Source organism: Dipodomys merriami, unplaced genomic scaffold (assembly GCF_024711535.1).
Source record: "Dipodomys merriami isolate MVZ:Mamm:240054 unplaced genomic scaffold, mDipMer1.0.p SCAF_2, whole genome shotgun sequence".
Taxonomy (NCBI): domain Eukaryota; kingdom Metazoa; phylum Chordata; class Mammalia; order Rodentia; family Heteromyidae; genus Dipodomys; species Dipodomys merriami.
Window position 1 is genome coordinate 120,618,564 of NW_027203381.1, and position 18,490 is coordinate 120,637,053.

Sequence of the window (18,490 nt, forward strand, 5' to 3'; positions counted from 1 at the left end):
ATGCATGTAGGATCTTCTGCACATAAGTATGTGTGGTGTGTGTGTGTATACATATGCATGTGCATGTGTGTGCGTGCATGTGTGAAACTATATCCAAACTCATTCACAGCCAGGAGATGTGCCTTCTCTTATGACGAGGAAGCGCCGGCTCTGGAGAGGAGCTCACGGTCTTTGGGGACACCTGGGTGAGGCTGTGCAGATGCCACGGCTGAGGAGGGGTGGCAGTGAGCAGGAGAACAGGCGCCCCATCTGAACGGAGCCGCTTACCACTGCGTGGGATCTGGACCCAGAGTAACGGCTTCCAGAAAAGTGAGATTATGACAAAGGAGGGGATTCAGGGCAGGTGTGCAACGTGTAGTCAAGAGCCCGCACGGTAGGGCCTAGGTCCCATCCCAGACCCCGAAAACAAACAACAAATCAACGTCGGTGGTTTGGTAACAGGGTTTATGATCATGTAGGCTGTGCCCTTGCGTCTAACGTGGAGCCCAGGGCAGGCGCACCTTCCCTCTCTGGGCAAGTCCTTGGTCCTGCAGGTGAGGATCTGGGGCCGGGTCACGCTCACCTACACACCGCTGTCAGATTTCAGGACACAAAATCAAGAGCTTCCCTGAACTGCCCGGACATCTGAAAAGGAACAAAAGCAGGTGTCCCCTCAGATGCTGCCAGTGGGCCCCTCCCCTTCCCTCTGCCAGAGCGCAGCTTGAAGCCGTCTCCGCTAGCCTCTCGTGGCCGCTGGCTTTGCCACCGCCTCACAAATGTGCCCATTGGGTCACGAGGATTCGGTGTGGCTTAGCCCAACCCCAGCTCTTTCCCAGCAGCCAGGACCCCTGACAGCCCCACAGGGCCACAAGCAGAGCTGGGCTCCCTCTTTAGCCTTCCCAGGGCTCCCCCCCCCCGCCCGCCGCCCTCTCCCCTCCCACAGCCACACCAGCTCTGCCCCCCCCCATCAGCTCCGCTGCTAGGCCCTCACCACGGCTCTCAGCTGTCTAGATTTCCCCCTCTCTCTGGATGAGGAACAGTTTTGGACCGCTCTGTGGGTTTTTGCATTTCTGAATTAAACCAGATTGTTGTTTCCACCAGTGTCTGCTGCTTGGCTTGCAACTCAAAACCACCCCCCGACATCTGTTTAGTCTCCACGATGACAAGAACGCCCTGGACAAGCCCCAGACCTCGGCCCAGCCCCGTGCAGACCCACCGTCGCTGCTCGCTCAGCGCCAGCGCTTGCACCAGGAGCCACTGGGAATGCCGTCACTGGCTGAGGCCGGCGGGGTGTTCTGGGCGGCCAGGGGGTGTGCCATACACGCTGTAAATCCCATGACTCCACAGGTGTGAGGTGTGAGCATGTGCGCTTTCCACAGCAGGTAAACCTTGGATTGCCTGAGACTCGACTGTTCATCAAAAGCCATAGACACATGAAAAGACAGAGCAGAAACTGGAGTGCATTACATCATGTGACTGTTCTGAACGGAAGAGGCTGCAGAGAACACGATATTCTGGTTAAATCAAAACGGAGGAGACAGGGAAGCCCAGCGGTGTCAGGCCCAGGCCGGGAGGGAGCAGACAGAGCTGTGAGGCTGGGAAGTACTCTGTGCGGTGCTGCAGGTGGTATCTCGCTGCACACTTGTGCAAACGCATCGCCCCACAGTGAGTAATCACTACCAACCCTGGCCCTAGCCAGGGCAAGACGGTCCATGGGGTTGCTGCAAACACAGCAGAGTACGTGTGTGTGAGAGTTTTCTGTATTTCTTTTCAATCTTTCTAAAAAACCTAAATCTACTCTTGAAGAGTTTGTTGGAGGTTAGGTCAGGCGCCAGTGTTGCATACCTGTAATCCTAGCTACTCAGGCGACAGAGCAATTCAAAGCCAGCTCAGAGAAGAGCAAGACTTCCACAAGTAAGCTGGGCTTGGTGGTTTACCCCTGGAGTCCCCAGCTGCTCGCTCAGAGGCCATAGGTAGGAGGACTGTGGTCTGAGGCGGGTCCTAGGCGAAAACCCAGACCCTACCTGAAAAGCAATCTAAGCAAAAGAACTTGGGGAACGGCTCAAGTGGCAGAGGAGTCCTCTTAGCAAGCACAAAGCCTTGAGCTCAGGCCCCTGTAAAGTTGGGGGGGAACAAATACAAAAGCTATTGATTTAAAGAGAAGGGGGAACAAATACAAAAACCATTGAGTTAAAGAGAAAATCAAGCACAAAATAGACAAACATAGAAAATTTGAAAATGAACAAAAACACTGAGTTCAAAAAACAGTGGACCGCACAAAGGGCAGGACTGTCCACGAGTCCGCACACAGGGAGACGCCCCCGGAGTAAAAAGTCCAATGAGGACATCCCCAAGCAAGAGAAACCGACGGGAGCTCCAGCTCGCCGCCAGAGTCCCGCTCCAAGGGAGATGGCGCAGGAAGTTCCCAGGCTGCAGGAAGATGGCCCCCTTCCCAAGGGGCCGCTCACGGGACCTGCTTCCAGCATGAAGAGACGCAGAAACCATGGGCTTCCGGATACACGTTCCGCGATTTCTTAAGAACGACCGTTGGGTTGGAAGTCTAGCGCTGCCTCTCGGGGGCTCCACGCGGCGCTGCGGCCCACCGTGCTCCCGTCCTCCCGTTACGTGAGATGATCAGCTTGAGGAGGAAGGAATCCGCCGGCGCCGCTCTCCAGGGACTTGGTCCAGGGCCCCTCGCTCCGCTCCTTGTGGCAGAGCACCCTCAGCAAAGGAGAGGGTGCGCCCTCCCAGCGCATACCAGCGACCCTGCACCTCACTTCTTCATTTCTGCCACCTCCCAGGAGCACCAGCTCAGCGTGGGTCTACCCATGGCTGAACTCGTGGGTGAGGCCAGAGCCCCCATGAGTCCAATCACTTCACCGAAGCCCAGGAGCTGGATATGAACGTGTTAACCTTGGGGAGGGGGCAGGGGGCACTGCATGCATAAACCACACAGTCCACATGATGCCAGACAAGTCCGTGCATGGTCTGTCTGGAATGAGATGTCTATGTTGAGCCGGCAATGTCAGTGTGTGAACTGAGTAGATCACAGAAGGTTAGAATCAGTATGTGGTCATCTCTAAACCACCACCAAAATGACAGATTCGCGAGAGAGACATTTAGGGAAGAGGCCAATCGGTAAATAAACACGGGTCGAGACAAAATATTGAAATAAGGAAGTAAGAAGGCAGCATCGTTGAAGGGGTTAATCAGTGAAGTGAAAGAGCTGAGTCCAGCTGTCCCCGAAAGCGCATGAAGGGTGAATGGTCTAAACCCACCGATTATAAGTTCAAGGGCACACATTCATTGCAGAAGTATTCAAGGCCCCGCGTGCAATGGTGTTCCACAAGCAATAGGACACAAGGAGTACGAGGAGCAGGGGCAGGCAGCCAGCGCTGGCATGCGGGACCAGCACAGAGACACCCAGAGGGCCAGCCAGCGCCACCCTCCGTGAAGAAGCCACACCAGCTCCCAGCCTCTTCCCAGTCTTAGAATTCGCTGCAGGATTTCAGGACCCTGCAGTGGGCCGGATGCTCGGCACCTGCTGGGTCTGCTGACCAGCCCTGCCCACCCGGTCACCCATCACCGGGGGAAGGGTTCTTCTTGTCGCCCTGGCCAGGAGTGGCACCTCGCAGTCCGGCCTCTCTCCAGGGCAGCAGGGTGGAGAGTGCTTTGGGGGGTCTGACCCGCAGGTCCCAGAGCTTCTACACCACCTGAGGATCCTGAGAATGACCCCTGTCAGGCCACTGCTGAAAACCACCAGACTCCCAGCCAGACAAGAAAACGTCTGAGGCCAGGAGCTGGTGGCTCACACCTGTCATCCTAGCTACTCGGGAGGCTGAGATCTGAGGATCATGGTTCAAAGCCAGCCTGGGCAGGAAAGTCCAAGAAACTCATCTCTAATGAGCCACCAGAAAACCAGAAGTGGCGCTGTGGCTCAAGCGGTAGAGCGCTAGCCTTGAGCTGAAGAGCTGAGGGACAGCGCCCAGGCCCAGAGTTCAGGCCCCATGACCAACCAAAAAAAAAAAAAAAGAAAGAAGAGAGAGAGACAGAGACAGAGACAGAGAGAGAAGGAAAGAAAGAAAGAAAGAAGGAAAGAGAAGCAAACAATCGCCCTGCCCTGGACCTGCTTCCCCACAGTGACGTCGGCGGTGCTGTGGTGGAGCCCCACACGCTGGCAAGGAGAAGCCGAGGTGCTGGAGTCTGTGTGGGAGGAGCGGAGGCCCTGCGGACGCCAGGTGGTGAGCCAGGCGTACAACAAGGGGTCTGCTAAGCCCCTAGGGCTTCCTCTTTCCCCTCTCATCCTCCTTACAATTCCCACTGGCCCCTATCACTGCCTCTGGAGGCTTGGGCACCCCCCACCCCACTCTACCCCCCCCCACCTAACCGCACCCACCTGCAGTCAGCACCAGAGAAGCTGGAGAAGGGGGTGGGGCCTGCATGCAGCCCCGCCCCCATCTGGGGTGCGGCCAGGTGAGGGGTAGGAACAGAAGGGGCCTGGCTTGGGAAGGGCTGGGAGGTGGTATGGGTGTGTGGTGGGCTCAGGGGTCCGAGGGTGGCACCCTGCTTAGGAGGCTGCTCTCCTGGACTGGCTCTAGAGCTCAGGACCTGGGAAAGAGCATGAGCTCCCAGGCACAGCACGCCTCAGCCTGGGCCTGGGCCTGTCAGTTCGTGTGTAGATGGCTGGGATTCTGCCAGGGGCTTGGGGAAGGAGCATGCAAGGTTGGGGGAATGAAAACTCCAAGGACAAATTCTCAGAAGAGGAGACACAGCGATGCTAACGAGGGGTACAGTGGAAGAGGCAGGCGCGCAGTGCTGGGGCCACGAGCCAAGGACACTGGGGCTCCTGGAGGCTGGGAGGCGAGGAACGGACTTTCCCAAGAGCCTTGGAGGCGGAGGGTCCCCCGATACCTCAGTTTTCAACTCTGGCTGCAAAACTGTGGGGAAACAAATCTGTGTGTGAGCCCTCCCCCCCATCCATGTTCTCTGCGATAGCCATATTTGGAAAATAACACTGTCGCTTCCTCCACAGGCCAAGTGCGTGGTATACCCAGCCGCTCGGCCAGGCTCTGCCTTCTGTCTGTGCCTGCGTCTGTCTGTCCCACCACTTTCTCTCTGGGTGGCTCACCCCACCCCTCCCTTTCCTGCGGCATCCGGTGCTTCCCTGGCAGCAGGTCACCACTCTCCTGGCCTTTGTTTGCCGAGGTTCCCAGCCCTGTGGGGCTTTTTTGGCTTGCTCAGTACTTTCTGTGTACTGTCTGTGTGTGTGCCCTGGTTATATAAGGAGTTTTATGTAACAGCAGGCTCAACTGAGCCAGGAAGCGTAGGGAAAGAAAAAGCATGCCCCCTCCCCCAGGGCTGTGCCAGTGCTCTGGGCACTGGCCAAGATCCCCAGGCTCGGTTGGATCCGTGCCGTGAGTCACAGACCCTCTGTCTAACCCCAGCTTCCTGCCCCGACCCGAAGCCCTGCTATCAGAGGAAGGCAGTGGCCAGTCCAGGTGGCAGGTCCTCCCCACCTCAGCTCTGCCCAGAGATGGCTAGAGCGCCCAGAGGAGCAAAGGGAAAGAGACCTGGGAGAGGTCTGCGCGAGAGCAACGGGCTTGCCGGAACGGCCGCCTGTCCCCAGGACCGATTTGGAGAGGAGTTCAAAATTCTGAGGAGGACAGGAAGCTGGAGGCTTAGCTCAGGTGCAGATCACTCATCCAGCAAGCACAAGGCCCGGAGTCCAAACCCCAGCGTCAACGTCAAAGAAGAATCAGAAAAGGGTGTGGCAACTCTAGGACTCAGGGCAGTCGGGGGCCTGGGGAGCACAGCTGGGGAGCACACAGCTGGGGAGCACAGCTGGGGAGCACAGCTGGGGAGAGGCTGGGCCGCTCCGGTCACCTGTCACAGTCAAGGCTCCCGGGGACATCGGCTACTCGGCTCTGTCCGGAGGGGGCCCTCAGGGTGCCCAGGACAGCAAAACCCAAGGGGTTCTGCAGCACTTATGACAGATTCTAACCGTGACCGGGGGACAGAGGACACAGCTTGCTGCTGGTACCCAAGACCAGGTCCTGCTTCAGCAGCTCTGGAGATGTGGCAAGAGGCAGAGAGGAAGCACCAGCCCCCCTCCTCCTCCCCGCCCCCCAACAGCCACCAGCCATGACACGCAAGAAGACCACGGAGCCGGGGTCAGGTTGCCCCAGGGACTCTGCAAGGGAACCTGAGCCCCAGAGCCTGGTCCCCGGGGCCCTGAGCATCTGAGGATGGGCCGCAACTGTGGCCCCCAGCAGAGAAGATCCGAGCCTCCCATGAGCTCTGTAAGACCCGGCAGCAGGGGTGGGGGCTGCAGGGAGGCCCAGGCCAGCAAAGCCCTCCAGCCCAGGGCGCGCTCCGTCCCCCCGGCGTGTCCTGCCAGGCTGGGACATGCACGCAGATGGAGGCGCCGGGGCCGGGCCTGGCTGATTGTGTTGGTCCCAGGCGGCCGGCTCTGACGTGCTCCGCTGTGTTTGAGAGCCAGGGCCCCTGTTTGTTCCCTCGCACCAGGAAGCCAGGGCTTTCCCCTTCCTGAAAGCCCGGGAGGCTGCGTTCCTTTTCACTCCCCAAATAGGAAGTGTCCTGTAATCCTCTCGCCAGATACGCAGGGCACTGACTTCATCGCTCCGCCGGGCTGCGCAGGAAGAGTCCTTACAGAGGGGACGATAAGCTGATAAGAAGCGGGAGGAAGGACCGGCCGGAAGCCGGGGATGGCGTGCTCCCCGGCAGGGCCAGGCGCTGCCCAGCACTTCGCAGGCCCGCCTGGTGGCACCCCTCAGCCCTGTGCCTACCATCGTCCCTGCACAGTGTGAATCCACAGGAGTCCCAAGTGTCAGGATGAGCTCCCCAGTGCACATTCAAGCCCACAGAACTGGCCAGGGCGGACCCCAGGCTGTGCCCAGCTCGGGCCAGTGGTAGCAGGCCAACCCTCTGGTTTTCCAGTGACGACTGGCATGAGAAGTGGGTGGGGCGCGTGGGGGACGGGGGCGCACCAGCCCCGAAGGGATGGCTGCAGCCAGGATGGAGAAACGGAGGCCAGCACCACAGGGGAAAGCCCAAGTCTCGGCCCTCGGGCCCTCCAAGTGCTGCGAAGGAACACGGGACAGCAGCCTGCTGCTGGCCCCGCTGCAGAAACTGGCAATACGGCACCTGCCGAGAGGGGAATTCCACCATTCCAGAAAGCATGGCCGAATGTTCCCATGGTGAGGTAAACAGTCCTAGCCAGAACAAGACTTGTCATCTTCCATCTGAGCTAGGGGAATCCCTCAGTGTACCCAAGAAGTCTGGCTTTGGGGCCGTGTGGCCCTGTGGTTCCGAGCTCTGAGATGTTACAGAAAGGGAGGCCATGTGCACCATCCTCGTCCTGCAGGACCAGGGTCTGTCCCGCCCACCAAATGGGCGTGCGTGAGGGAAAGGGCTCCCTGGGCTGGGAATCGGGTTGTCTTCTCCCCCAGAGCCACAGACAGAAGCTGCTATCCCATAGCCCTAGCCCTTGGGGTCCTATTACTAAGCTGGAGTCTGTAGATCAAAAGTCACCAAGGCCCCCGGGTCTCGGGCCACGCCCGGCCTGTCCCAGCAGCAAGGGCATCCGTGATCCCACGGGACCGCGGACCCACGCCCTTGGGGGAGGCACCAGCGGGCTGCGAGGACTCCCCAGGTGCTCCCTGCCCTCGTCTGGAAGGAACAGTGGGAACAAAGAAGGAATACCCGTGCCAAGTGGGAACCCCCAGCAGCGAGATGGAAGAGATGGAGCCTGCCAGGGCCTCCGTAGCCTGAGGGCGCTGACGCACGGTGACTCACGGGGAGAGGGTGCCACCGAGGGGTGGGGGCAGCGACAGCGGGCAAGCCTGGGCCCTTGGCAGGCAAGGTTCCCTGAAGGGAAAGCCAGGCTGGGGTGGGAGCCTCTCCAGGCAGGCCTGGGCATGGAGGAAAGCGTGGGGCCGGGGGCCGGGCTGCCCGCGGGCCCCAGCCAGGACAGCAGCGCGGAGTGCGCGCCACCCGCCACCCAACAGAGCTGCCGCAGCAAGAGCACCCACAGCGACCAGGCCACGCGGCTCAGCTGCCTGCCCAGCGCTCGTGTGCCTGCATGCGTCTGTCTTGTCTTGAGGCTTTTACACAGAGGCCGCAGCATGTTTCCACGCACGTGTTCCTCACACACGGGCGGCGCTGCGGCCCCAGCCCCGGCTCGGGGCCTTCCTTGCAGGCAGCCGTTCCCTGGAGGTGCTGGGCAGAGCAGAGCACGGGATGCATTTCTTGGCCTCGCAGTTTCTTTCTGGAAGGCTCCTTTCACTTGCCCCTCTTCCACTAAAATCAAGGTCCCTCAGGTGACCCAAACGTCACACGCGGCTCACCCCCAGCCCAGCATACCTCCTCCCCACCTCTCTCTTTCTCCGTCTAGTACCCAGCCTGTTGTGTCTGGACGGCCACTGTCCCCCTGGGGTGGGCTGGCACCGCGGCCTGAGGGATCCACACCCAGCTGAGTCACCTGCTCCCCCCCAGCCCCGCCCCAGCCCTGCCCCAGCGCTGCCCCGGGACAGAAGCGGATTCCCGGGTCCTCATGTGCTCCATTCTTGTGCAGAAACACGGCTGGGGTCCTGTGGGGGTCCAGGCCTCCAGGAGGGTTCTGAGCTCAGACGCCTGCCCCATGGCTGCCCGTGGGCTGGGGGATTAGAAGGCACTGGCCTGCGTGCAGGCTGCATTCCCCAAACCAAGGGGCTTCCCGAGGCGTACTTCTGGGATAGATAGACCCAGCGGCTCAGATGCCCGCCTCCCCGGCCCAGGCAGGAGCTCAGCTGAGGGACTCCAGCCCCACATCTGCCTTGGGGAATTTACACTAAGAGAGACTGCAGGAGGGGCCTGGGATCCTTCAGGGCTGGGGCGTGGTAGGGGGTTGATGGTCCAGGAAGCGTAAAACCTGACACTATGCAGGGACAGGAAAGCATGGAAACCCTGGAGAGGCAGGATCAGGTAATGGCTTTCTGAATAGGACTATAATTGCTCAGGAAGTAAGAGCAGGAATTGACCAGGAGGATTACATCAAATTAAAAACCTTCTTCCACATCAGAGGGAACATGACTGGTATCGAGAAACAACTCACAGAATTGGAGGAAATCTTTGCCGGCTATTTCATCCAACAGGGGATTAATACCCATAATATACAAAGAGCCCCAAGATTGAACAATAAAAGAACAATCCAGTTACTAATGGGCATGTTAATAGCACAGACTGTTCTCCAAAGAAGAAAGACAAAGGGCTAATAAATACATGAAGAGACATTCAACATCCTTAGTCATCAGGGAAATGCAAACCAAAACTACGCTGAGATTCCTTCTTACCCCTGTCAGGAAGGTGGCCATCAAGAAGCAAACAAGAAAAAAAAAATGCTGACAAGGATCCCTGAAGTGAAAACTAGTGCAACCAACTCTGGAAGTCAGGATGGAAAAATGAAACAGAGCTTCCATGGGATCCTCTCTTCCAGTCCGTAGGGGATCCGCTAAGAGCCTCTAGCCACTCAGCACCCACCGGGAGGAATGTGGGTCAGCACGTAGGACTGACCCACACGTCCCTACTTACACAGCACTGTCCACAGAGTCGAGCTGTGGGATCAACCGAGGAGCCCCCGTGATTGAGGATTGGATAAAGTAAAGTGGAGTCTCACTGAGACATAAAGAAGAATAAAACTGTGTCACCTGCAGAAAAATGGATATGATGGGAGAGCATCAGCTTGTGTGAGATAACCAGACTCAGACAAATGCCACATGCTCTCGCTCATGTGCAAAAGGGGGACCTGAAAAAATATGACATGGTTGTAAAAGGAGGCCTGCTTGGGGGAGTCGGGGGAGGGGAGAGAACGGGGGGGGGGTAAATAGGATATAAATACATTGTGTGTGTGCGTGTGTACAAAAGTAGTAAATACTTAAGAGGAGACAGGAGGGAAAGGCTTAAGGAAGAGAATAGAGATGAGGTCAACTTGACCAGAGCACTTTATGTGCATGTATGTAAATATCATACACCTTTGTACAACTAATTCATGCGAATAACAGTGTTTAAAAGAAGAACGGGCCCAGTGGGGCCCATTACAGCCGCTCAATGCACTGCGCATTTCACCTAAATGCCTCACGTGCGCAGCCAAGTTTAAAAAGCTGTGCAAGGACCATCCACACGGCGCCCAGACCCCGCCGACCCCGCACGCGGCACCCCACGGACCCACCGACCCGCATGCGGCGCCCAGACCCCGCCGACCCCGCACGCGGCACCCCACGGACCCACCGACCCGCATGCGGCACCCAGACCCCGCCGACCCCACACGCGGCACCCAGACCCCGCACACAGCACCCAGACCCCGCCAACCCCGCCGACCACTCCCTTGGGACTCACTAACCACTCATCCGCAGCCAGCTGGACCATGCTTCTCACCTTCGAGGCGTAGACTAGCAAAGGACTACAGTGTTTCTAAGAGAAAAACAAGAAGATAAATGCCCGCCAGCAGGGGAGACAAGAAATACATGATCGCCTGTCCGTGCAAGGGAATTTCACGTATGGCTTGGAAAGATGAGGTGCATTCCCACGGGAAAGCCTGAGGATGGACCGGTGAGGCCCGGGAACAGACGGCCTTAACTCGTTTGTGTAAGCAGTCAGGTGCCGACAATGGCGCGGGCTCCTCTACAGTTCTGCTGTCCATGGCGTCACTGCCCTGGTTGGGGCAAGCGCACGGTGAGATGTTTGGACAGTGAGATAAACTGCTCAAGGATGCATCTCGCTGACAGTTTCCAGCGTGAAGCAAGTGTAAGTGCACCGACGCCCATTTATCCTACCTGGGGATTAGAAACCGGCCGGGCGCTCCCCGAGGCCTGCCCCGGGGCCCAGGTGAAAGGCCCAGCCTCCTGTCTTTGGAGGTGGATGGTGGGGAGCACTGGGCGGAGTCACCAGCTTACCCTGCACGGGGGCCCCCTTCCTCATCTTCCTCTCTGCACCCCGCTCATCCGCCCCGGCTGGCTTCCTGGGGTCACCTCCGTGTGTTTCCCCTGTACCCATGTCCTGGCTCAGCTCTGCTTTGGGGGAACCCAAACTAAGACATGCTTCATTGAAAACCTAGTGTGTCTTTTAGCTTACAGGTGAGAAAGGTCCCTTGGGAGAAAACACAAGAGCCAGGTGACAAGGACAGCTTCCGAGGGATACCGGGCAGCAGGCCGACTCCCCATGCTGGCTTTTGTTGACCTCCCCCCCCCCCCGCCATGGTACCTGGGCAAGCCTCTCCGAATCTACTAAAAACTGCTCCCTTAGTCAAAGCCATCGGCTTCCACTTGTCTACCCAACAGAAACAAAACCACGTCCACCTACACACCAGCACACAAATGTCCCAAGCGTGCAGCAGCCACAGAAGGAAGCGGAGAGTTGTCTACTGACCGCTGCACTGACAAACCCAGGTCTGCCACTGGATGGTGGGTTGTACCAACCACAGAAAGGCCTTGCACGCACGATCACCGCGGCGGCCTGGAAGACAGGCTGCCCCGGAGGGAGCCAGGCACAAAAGGCCACTGTGTGACCGCTTCCGTGACACATTCGGCATGGGCAGGCCTGCCGAGACAGAAAACATACCAGTGGTTGCAAGGACTGGGTGGGAGCAGGGATTAGCTGCCGAAAGCACAGGATCTTTCTGGAGAAACGCCAGTGCTCCACAGTGGATTAGGCGGTGGCTAGGTGACTCAGAAAGCTCACAAAAATCGCCCGAGTGTCCACCTGAAACAGGTGAGCTTTATGATACAGAAATCCCATCCGGATCAAGTCCTTGAAAAACAAAACACAACAGGTGACCGGTGTACCAGAAGGAATTCACACCGGGAGGGAGGGGGAGTCAGCCAGGGGCCGAGCTGCCCGAGGGGCGGGGGCGGCCCCCAGGCACCGTTTACACAGGGCGGGGCCAGGAGGCCCGCGGGCCTCCCTGTCACTTATGAAACTCAAACAAGAGAAACTGAAACAAATAAACAAACAGAAAAGCAGCCAAGCAGGGCGGCCGCACCCGGCTCTGGCTGCGGCGGGGACATTCCGTCTCCGAGCCCCGCGGGTCTGTTTGTGCAGCAGCTCTGTGTGACGTCAGCACCCGCAGCTGCCACCTCTGCCCGACACAGACTCCACTGCCACAACCCGACCCAGCCTCGGTCGGCTGGCACCCTGGGGCGCACCTGTGGGCATCACGGGGCCGAGGGTCCCGAAGGTGCGCACTGCTCGCCAGGGAGGGAGGAGGCCCCAGTAGTAACCAGTCCCCAGGGTACTCGCAGGGACAATGGAGATCTGTCTCCACCATGGACAGACGGGTCCTCAGGTCCTGTCCTCTGCCTGCCCCTCCACACCCATCCCCTGCTCCGACAGGAAGAGATACGATCCCTCCCTCCCCCCACTAACACCAAAAACACACACACACACAGCTCCTTCCCTGTCGGGCACGAAGCCCGACCTACACAGAAAGATGAACAGGAGGACTACAAGTCAGGACTCGAGCGAGACCCAGGAGGAAAGCCAAAGCAGGGACGCTGAACGGCATCTTTTTATCTTTCTGATGCTTTATTTATCAAGAAACTTGGGAACTTGGAAAAGCAATGTACTTAGCCATTTAAGGCTTGATTACAACCCCAGTGAAACCCCTCAGATCATCAGAGCCACGGCGGCTGATTTGGGATGATTCGTCTAAACATTTGCAACCTCTGGAGTGGCAGACGAAACATGCACAATGTAATTACCGCAGACGCTGCAGCTGTGCGCTCCCCAACGCAGCACGCTCCCTTCATCTTTTTTTTCTCAATCTCCATCCTGGTTTTTAAGTCTCCCTAGGGCTTACGTGACATTAATACTTTCTCAAGATTACAGAAGTCCTTTGTGGCACAGAAGAAATACATAAACCCTACAGCCATGACAACGTGCAGTCTATCTGCCTTGTGGTTGTGTCAAACTAAATTTGGCCCGAAGAGGCCTTTGTCTACGGACCCCATGTGTCAGGAACTGCAGATCATGAGTACATCAGGCAAACCAAGACAAAGCTGTGCTGGAGCCGGGTGCCGGTGGCTCAGGAGGCTGAGATCTGATGATCGTGGTTCAAAGCTGGCTCGGAAAGGAACGTCCATGAGACCCTTATCTCCAATAAACCACTAGAAAACTGCAAGTGGCGCTGTGGCTCAAGCGGTAGAGTGCTCACCTTGAGCTGAAGAGTTGAGCAACAGTGCACAGGCCCAGAGTTCAAGTCCCATAACTGACAAAGAAGAAAAGAAAAGCTGTGCTGGGACAGCTCTGTCACAGCCACCAGTCCCTGCGGCCCTGGGCGAGGCCGGGCAGCCCATCTCTCCAGGCCTCCCTCCACTGTCTGTCCATCGGCTTTCCAGGCACATGGCCGGCCCCAGCTTCTGAGCGCTGTGTAGCCAGGGATGGCACAGAAGTGTCCGCGAACATTTGCGCCATTAGAACAGCTGTCATTTTGTTTCTTAGCAAATTGATAGATCTTAAACTTTTGATAGAGCTGTGTTGCTAGTGGCTCACACTGGTAGTCCTGGGTCCTAGGAGGCTGAGCTCTGAGGATGGAGGTTCAAAGCCAGCCAGGCAGGAAAGTCCATGAGACTCTCATCTCCAGTAAACTACCAAAAATGCTGGAAGTGAAGCTATGGTTCATGCGGTAAAGTGCCAGCCTTAGGCAAAAAAGCCAAGGGGCAGCGCCCAGGGCCCCCAGTCCAAGGCCCAGCACTGACACAACTTTTGTAAGAAATTGTCAAACATGCACTAGAGTAAAGAAGTGTGTAGTAACCACCCATGTCCCCTCTCTCCAGTGACTACCAGCACTACCCACTTCTGAGCGCATGGCAGCCCCTGCCCTACGCCCCACCCCGCCCATCCCCTGCTGGGTCCCTTTGGACTACATCCTTCATTTCAATCAACAGCACAACAGTTAATTTTCTAAATCTCAGTACTACCATTGCACCCAAAATAAAGTAAATAATTGCTTAATAATGCAGGAGACCCACGTTCCCCAAGGCCTCATCTTTGCTCTTCGGTGGTTTTTTGTTTGTTTGCCGATCGCTTGGCTTGGTTAAAACTGGGGTCTGGACAAGGCCTGAGGGAGGCATTCCCACCCCCCCACCTTGTACACATATTTCTCATCAATAGACTCAACCCCTTCTCGGCTCCTTGCCCTGTGTTTGTGGAGAAAACTGGGTTGTTTGTCCTGGCCACCCATCTTCCCACGATGGCATGTCTTCCAGGCCCCGTGTCCCCGTGTCCCCTAGCACCGGTCCAGCCAGTGCACCTAGAGGCCTCCTGTCCACTGCCTGCTGCTGACCACTGGGATAGCTGGGGTCCAGACCCGGCCAGCCCGCCTTGCCCAGCAGCAGGGCCCCCAGCTGTGTAGACTTTAAGGTCTACATCTGTTCTCTGATGGAAAGTTTCTGGACCACAGTATTTTAAGCCCTTATTCCTTGTTCATTTCTTAGCTGACTTTACAAAGAACTTTCCCCATCAACTCTTGGCTCACCAGGACAAGCAGGAGAAAGGGTTGAGTGTGCCCCCCTTTTATCAGCTTTCGGGATCACAAGCGTGCCCCCAGCATCCTCCAAAGGCCGAGTTAAAAGTTACAAAAGAAAACAGGGCCAGGCACCAGTCGCTCACGCCCGCAACCCCTCGCTACTCGGGAGGCTGAGATCTGAAGATCCAAGTTTGCAGCCAGCCCAGGCAGGAAAGTCGGTGAGACTCTTATCTCCAATTAACCACCAAAAAGCTGGAAGTGGAGCCGTGGCTCAAGTGATAGAGTGCTTGAGAGAAAAAGCTAAAGGACAGTGCCCAGGTCCTGAGTTCAAGCCCCAGGACTGGCATTAAAAAAAAAGTAAATATGATGAGCAAGGATGGGACCTGTTATGGGCTGAATATGAATATAAGTAAGTCCACAGGCTCCTGTGTTAAGCAGGAGGCATAGGGCCTGCTAGAAGAAGGCCCCAGCCCCTCCCTCTCTCCTTCTCTGCCTCTCTCTCTGTCTCTCTCTCTCTGTTTCTCTCTGTCTCGCTCTGTCTCTCTGTCTGTCTGTCTCTCTCTGTCTCTGTCTCTGTCTCTGTCTCTCTCTGCTCTCTGGCTACCATGACCAGTCTGCTCTGCTCCTCATCATGACAGGCTGAGCCCCCTGACACTGAGCTGGAATCAGCCCTGCTCTAAGTTCATTAAGATCACGGCCACACCAGAGAAGTGGCCCCGAAGCCTCTGGGTCTTGGCGGGGGCAGCCAGGAGCTGGGGAGGCCACAGGTCATCACCCTAGACCCAAGGTGGCCCACCACCTCTCCCGGCGATGTGGGGTTCATCTCCCTGGGGCCATGGCTGCCTCCCCAAAATTTAAAAACAACTTCTGCACCTAGGGCACGGTAGCCATGGGAGGGGGAGGGGAAGCCAGCCGTGACATTTCACACGACGTAGACAATGTGTGCTGCGTCTCCCCTCGACCGCTCTCCCTTCCCCCACAGCGGTGGGGCTTAGCCGGAACCCCGTCCGGATAATGCTCTCCACCAAGAGTTCACACCGCTGCGGCGACCCGGCAGCATCCTCCTGCGCCCAATGGGACCCTGATGGGAGGTCCTCCTTTGTCGCAGAAGAAGCCGGGCCACAGGCTGGCAGCGTGTCTAGACCCCACAGGGCCACGGGAGGCCCCTGCCACCAGCCTGCATGAACCCCAAGTCCAGGCCGGCAAAGACGCGTCTTCCTACCTCAAAGGCACATCCCCACCAGCCTGCATGAACCCCAAGTCCAGGCCGGCAAAGACGCGTCTTCCTACCTCAAAGGCACATCCCCACCAGCCTGCGGCTCCTCCCTCCCAGCCTCTGCCCTGTTCTACCTCCATTTCCACTTCTGCCTGTTTCTCTCTGACTCCCTCTCTCTTTCCTGCGGCCTTTCTGTCCTTGTATGAGGCCTCTGCCTCTGTATCTGTCTCTCAGCCGCACGGGATTGTGGGCAATGACGGTGGTTCCTGGTCCTTCCAGCCTGTGTTTATCACGGTGACTCACCTGCCCCGTGGCCTGAGGCTGACGCAGGAGGCGGCGGCATGGCTGCCCGGCTATTTGAGGGACTCCGGTGTGGGTGCCGCTGCCCGGCTGTCAGCACGGAGCTGGGATGATGGCCTGGCAGGTGCCTGCGGTGGAAGGGGACACGTGGGCAAGGGGCATTTCTCAGGGCTCAGCTTTCTTAGAAAGAGGGGGCACTGTCCACGGAAAGCATCCACCCGGACGCCTGCGTGGACAGAGTCACGTTCACGGACCAGAGGAGTTGACAAAGCCCCTCCCCCACGGGAGGGCAGCAAAATGGCGCCTGTCCCTGTCCAGGGGCACCCTGGGGCCACCGGGCTCGGTGGAGTGCTCTGTGTGTGCAGCCAGGTCTGGGCGGAGAGTGGGAGTGCCGATCCCGGAGAGTTCCATGCAGGGCCGGGCGTTCGGGTGTGGGTGGTGCGGGGTTTCCGCCGATGCGGCTGGGGCAGATACGAGCTGCTCCGGGAGCTGGGAGGGGGACGGGGGGGCAGGGGGGGATGGGGGGGAGGGCTGAGGACCTGAGGCCGAGGGCGGAGGGTGCGCTCACACCCACAGGGAACACCGGAGAGCTGCCTCCCACTGCACAGGCCTTCTGTGCCCCCATCCAGGGTGGGCGCGGGACGCTCACCGCAGCCTCCCTGGGCTGAGCTCGAATCCTGCACATTGCCGGTGCAGTAGCGCGGTTGGAGTCCTGCCGGGGGTTGGGGGCCTCTCCACTGGCAGGGAGCCCCCAGAGGGGCAGGGACGCGACCACACGCACGCAGGTCCTCCCAGGCTCCCAGGTCTGCGTAGTCCCTGCGACAGGCCTTCCCTTATGAAAAGTGTTCTCCCACTAAGGGGCTGCGGGACGGAGGTCGGGATGCGTGCTGCCCCTGGTAAGCCAGGCCAGGGCTCCCCGAGCCGCCTTCCTCCCGGCCGCCTCGCTGGGCAGCCCAGGAAGGGCAGGTGCGTGCTCCACGCCAGCGCCCCTCCCAGCAGCCTGCCCAGAACCTAGCAGGGCAGAACTCCCTGCACAACGTCCGAGACTGGGCTTCTCTGTCAGGAGGTGGCCGCCGGCTGAGATGGCTGAGGAACCGTGAAATTGCTCAGCCATGCAAAGCTGCCACTGGTATTTTGGGTGCATATCCGGTTACTGAGGTCCAGAAACAAATATGAAAACACCACGTTCATCAGCGTGGCTGCTCAAACGCCGGCTCAGCCCTTGGTCCGGGGTGGACCAGGGCTGAGCAGTGCTCCCCAGGAGATGCGCAGGTGCTCCGAGGTCAGGGTAGGTGCTCCCGGGGCCATGCGGCTGAGAGGGCACCCGGGACCCCACCTCCCTCCCGGCCTCCGCACACACGTTCATGAGGCTATGCCTAGCACACACGTGTTTACCTGCACCCATGCACCTCGTGCATTCACTCATCACACGCACACACAGGTCCGACACCTACCACACATGTGTACCATGCACACATTAAAGCCCGTGTGACTCTTGTACTCCTGCTGTACAGGAGGATCTCTTCCACCTAGAGAAAACTGAACACCACACACACCAAAGGCCTCCTTAGAACTAGTAAGTGAAGTCAGCCAAATTTCAGGACTCTGTGTCAACACACATCATCAGCTTCATCTACATACAATGAGCAGTCTGAAAAAGGAGAAATTCCATTAACAATAGCATCAAGATGAACAAAGTGCTTATAAACTGAAAACTACAAAGCACTGCTGAGAGACATTAAAACATGGAAAGACACATCGTGCTCATGAATTAGAAACCTTTATTGTTTTGACTTGGGGGTCAAGGGTCCACTCTGTAGCTAGCTTCAAATCCACATACCTCTTGCCTAACTCCCGAGTAGTGGGATTACAGGTTTGCACAACCATGCCCAACCGGATTAAAGATTGAATACTGTGCAGGCAACCCACAGAGTCACTCTAATACCAACAAACTCTCAACATTTGAAAAAAATAGAAAAATCCACCCAAAAATTCAGATGGCATTTTTAAAAATGGGCCAACAATGTCAATAGACATTTCGCTAAAGAAGACTTACAGATGGACAACAAGTACAACATGTGCCTCCATCACTGATCATACAAAAACAAGACTCAAAATCACTGTTAAAAAGATTACCTCACATCAAAGGATGGCTACTATTGAAAAAAAAAGTCAGAAAACAGCAGGGGGGATGGAAAATGGAGTGTGCTCAAAACAACATGACTTCCAGGAGCCAAAGAGCAGGGACAGTCCAAGTGTCCATGAAACCAGTGAGTCTGTCCATCCAGTGGAATATCACTCAGCCTTAGAAAGAGAACCACCTACGGACAGACAGTACAGCACAGAAGGACTGGAGACACGGTCAGTGACACAGGCCAGACACAGCAGGGCAAACGCTATGTGATCTGATTCACATGAGGCTGTAACAGTCAGCTTCATGGAAGGAGGAGCGGTGGGTGGCGGGGGCTGAAGGTGGG

General features: G+C 57.5%; 1 protein-coding gene across 1 annotated transcript in view; it reads right to left on the bottom strand.

The window, feature by feature from the left end:
• Positions 1 to 435: 435 nt before the first annotated feature.
• Positions 436 to 18,490, bottom strand: part of Hsf2bp (heat shock transcription factor 2 binding protein) — a 107,149-nt gene continuing 89,094 nt past the window's right edge. Inside the window, exon 10 of the mRNA XM_070030780.1 lies at positions 436 to 624. The gene's annotated coding sequence lies outside the window, so the exon portion shown is untranslated. The remainder of the gene's footprint in view (positions 625 to 18,490) is intronic.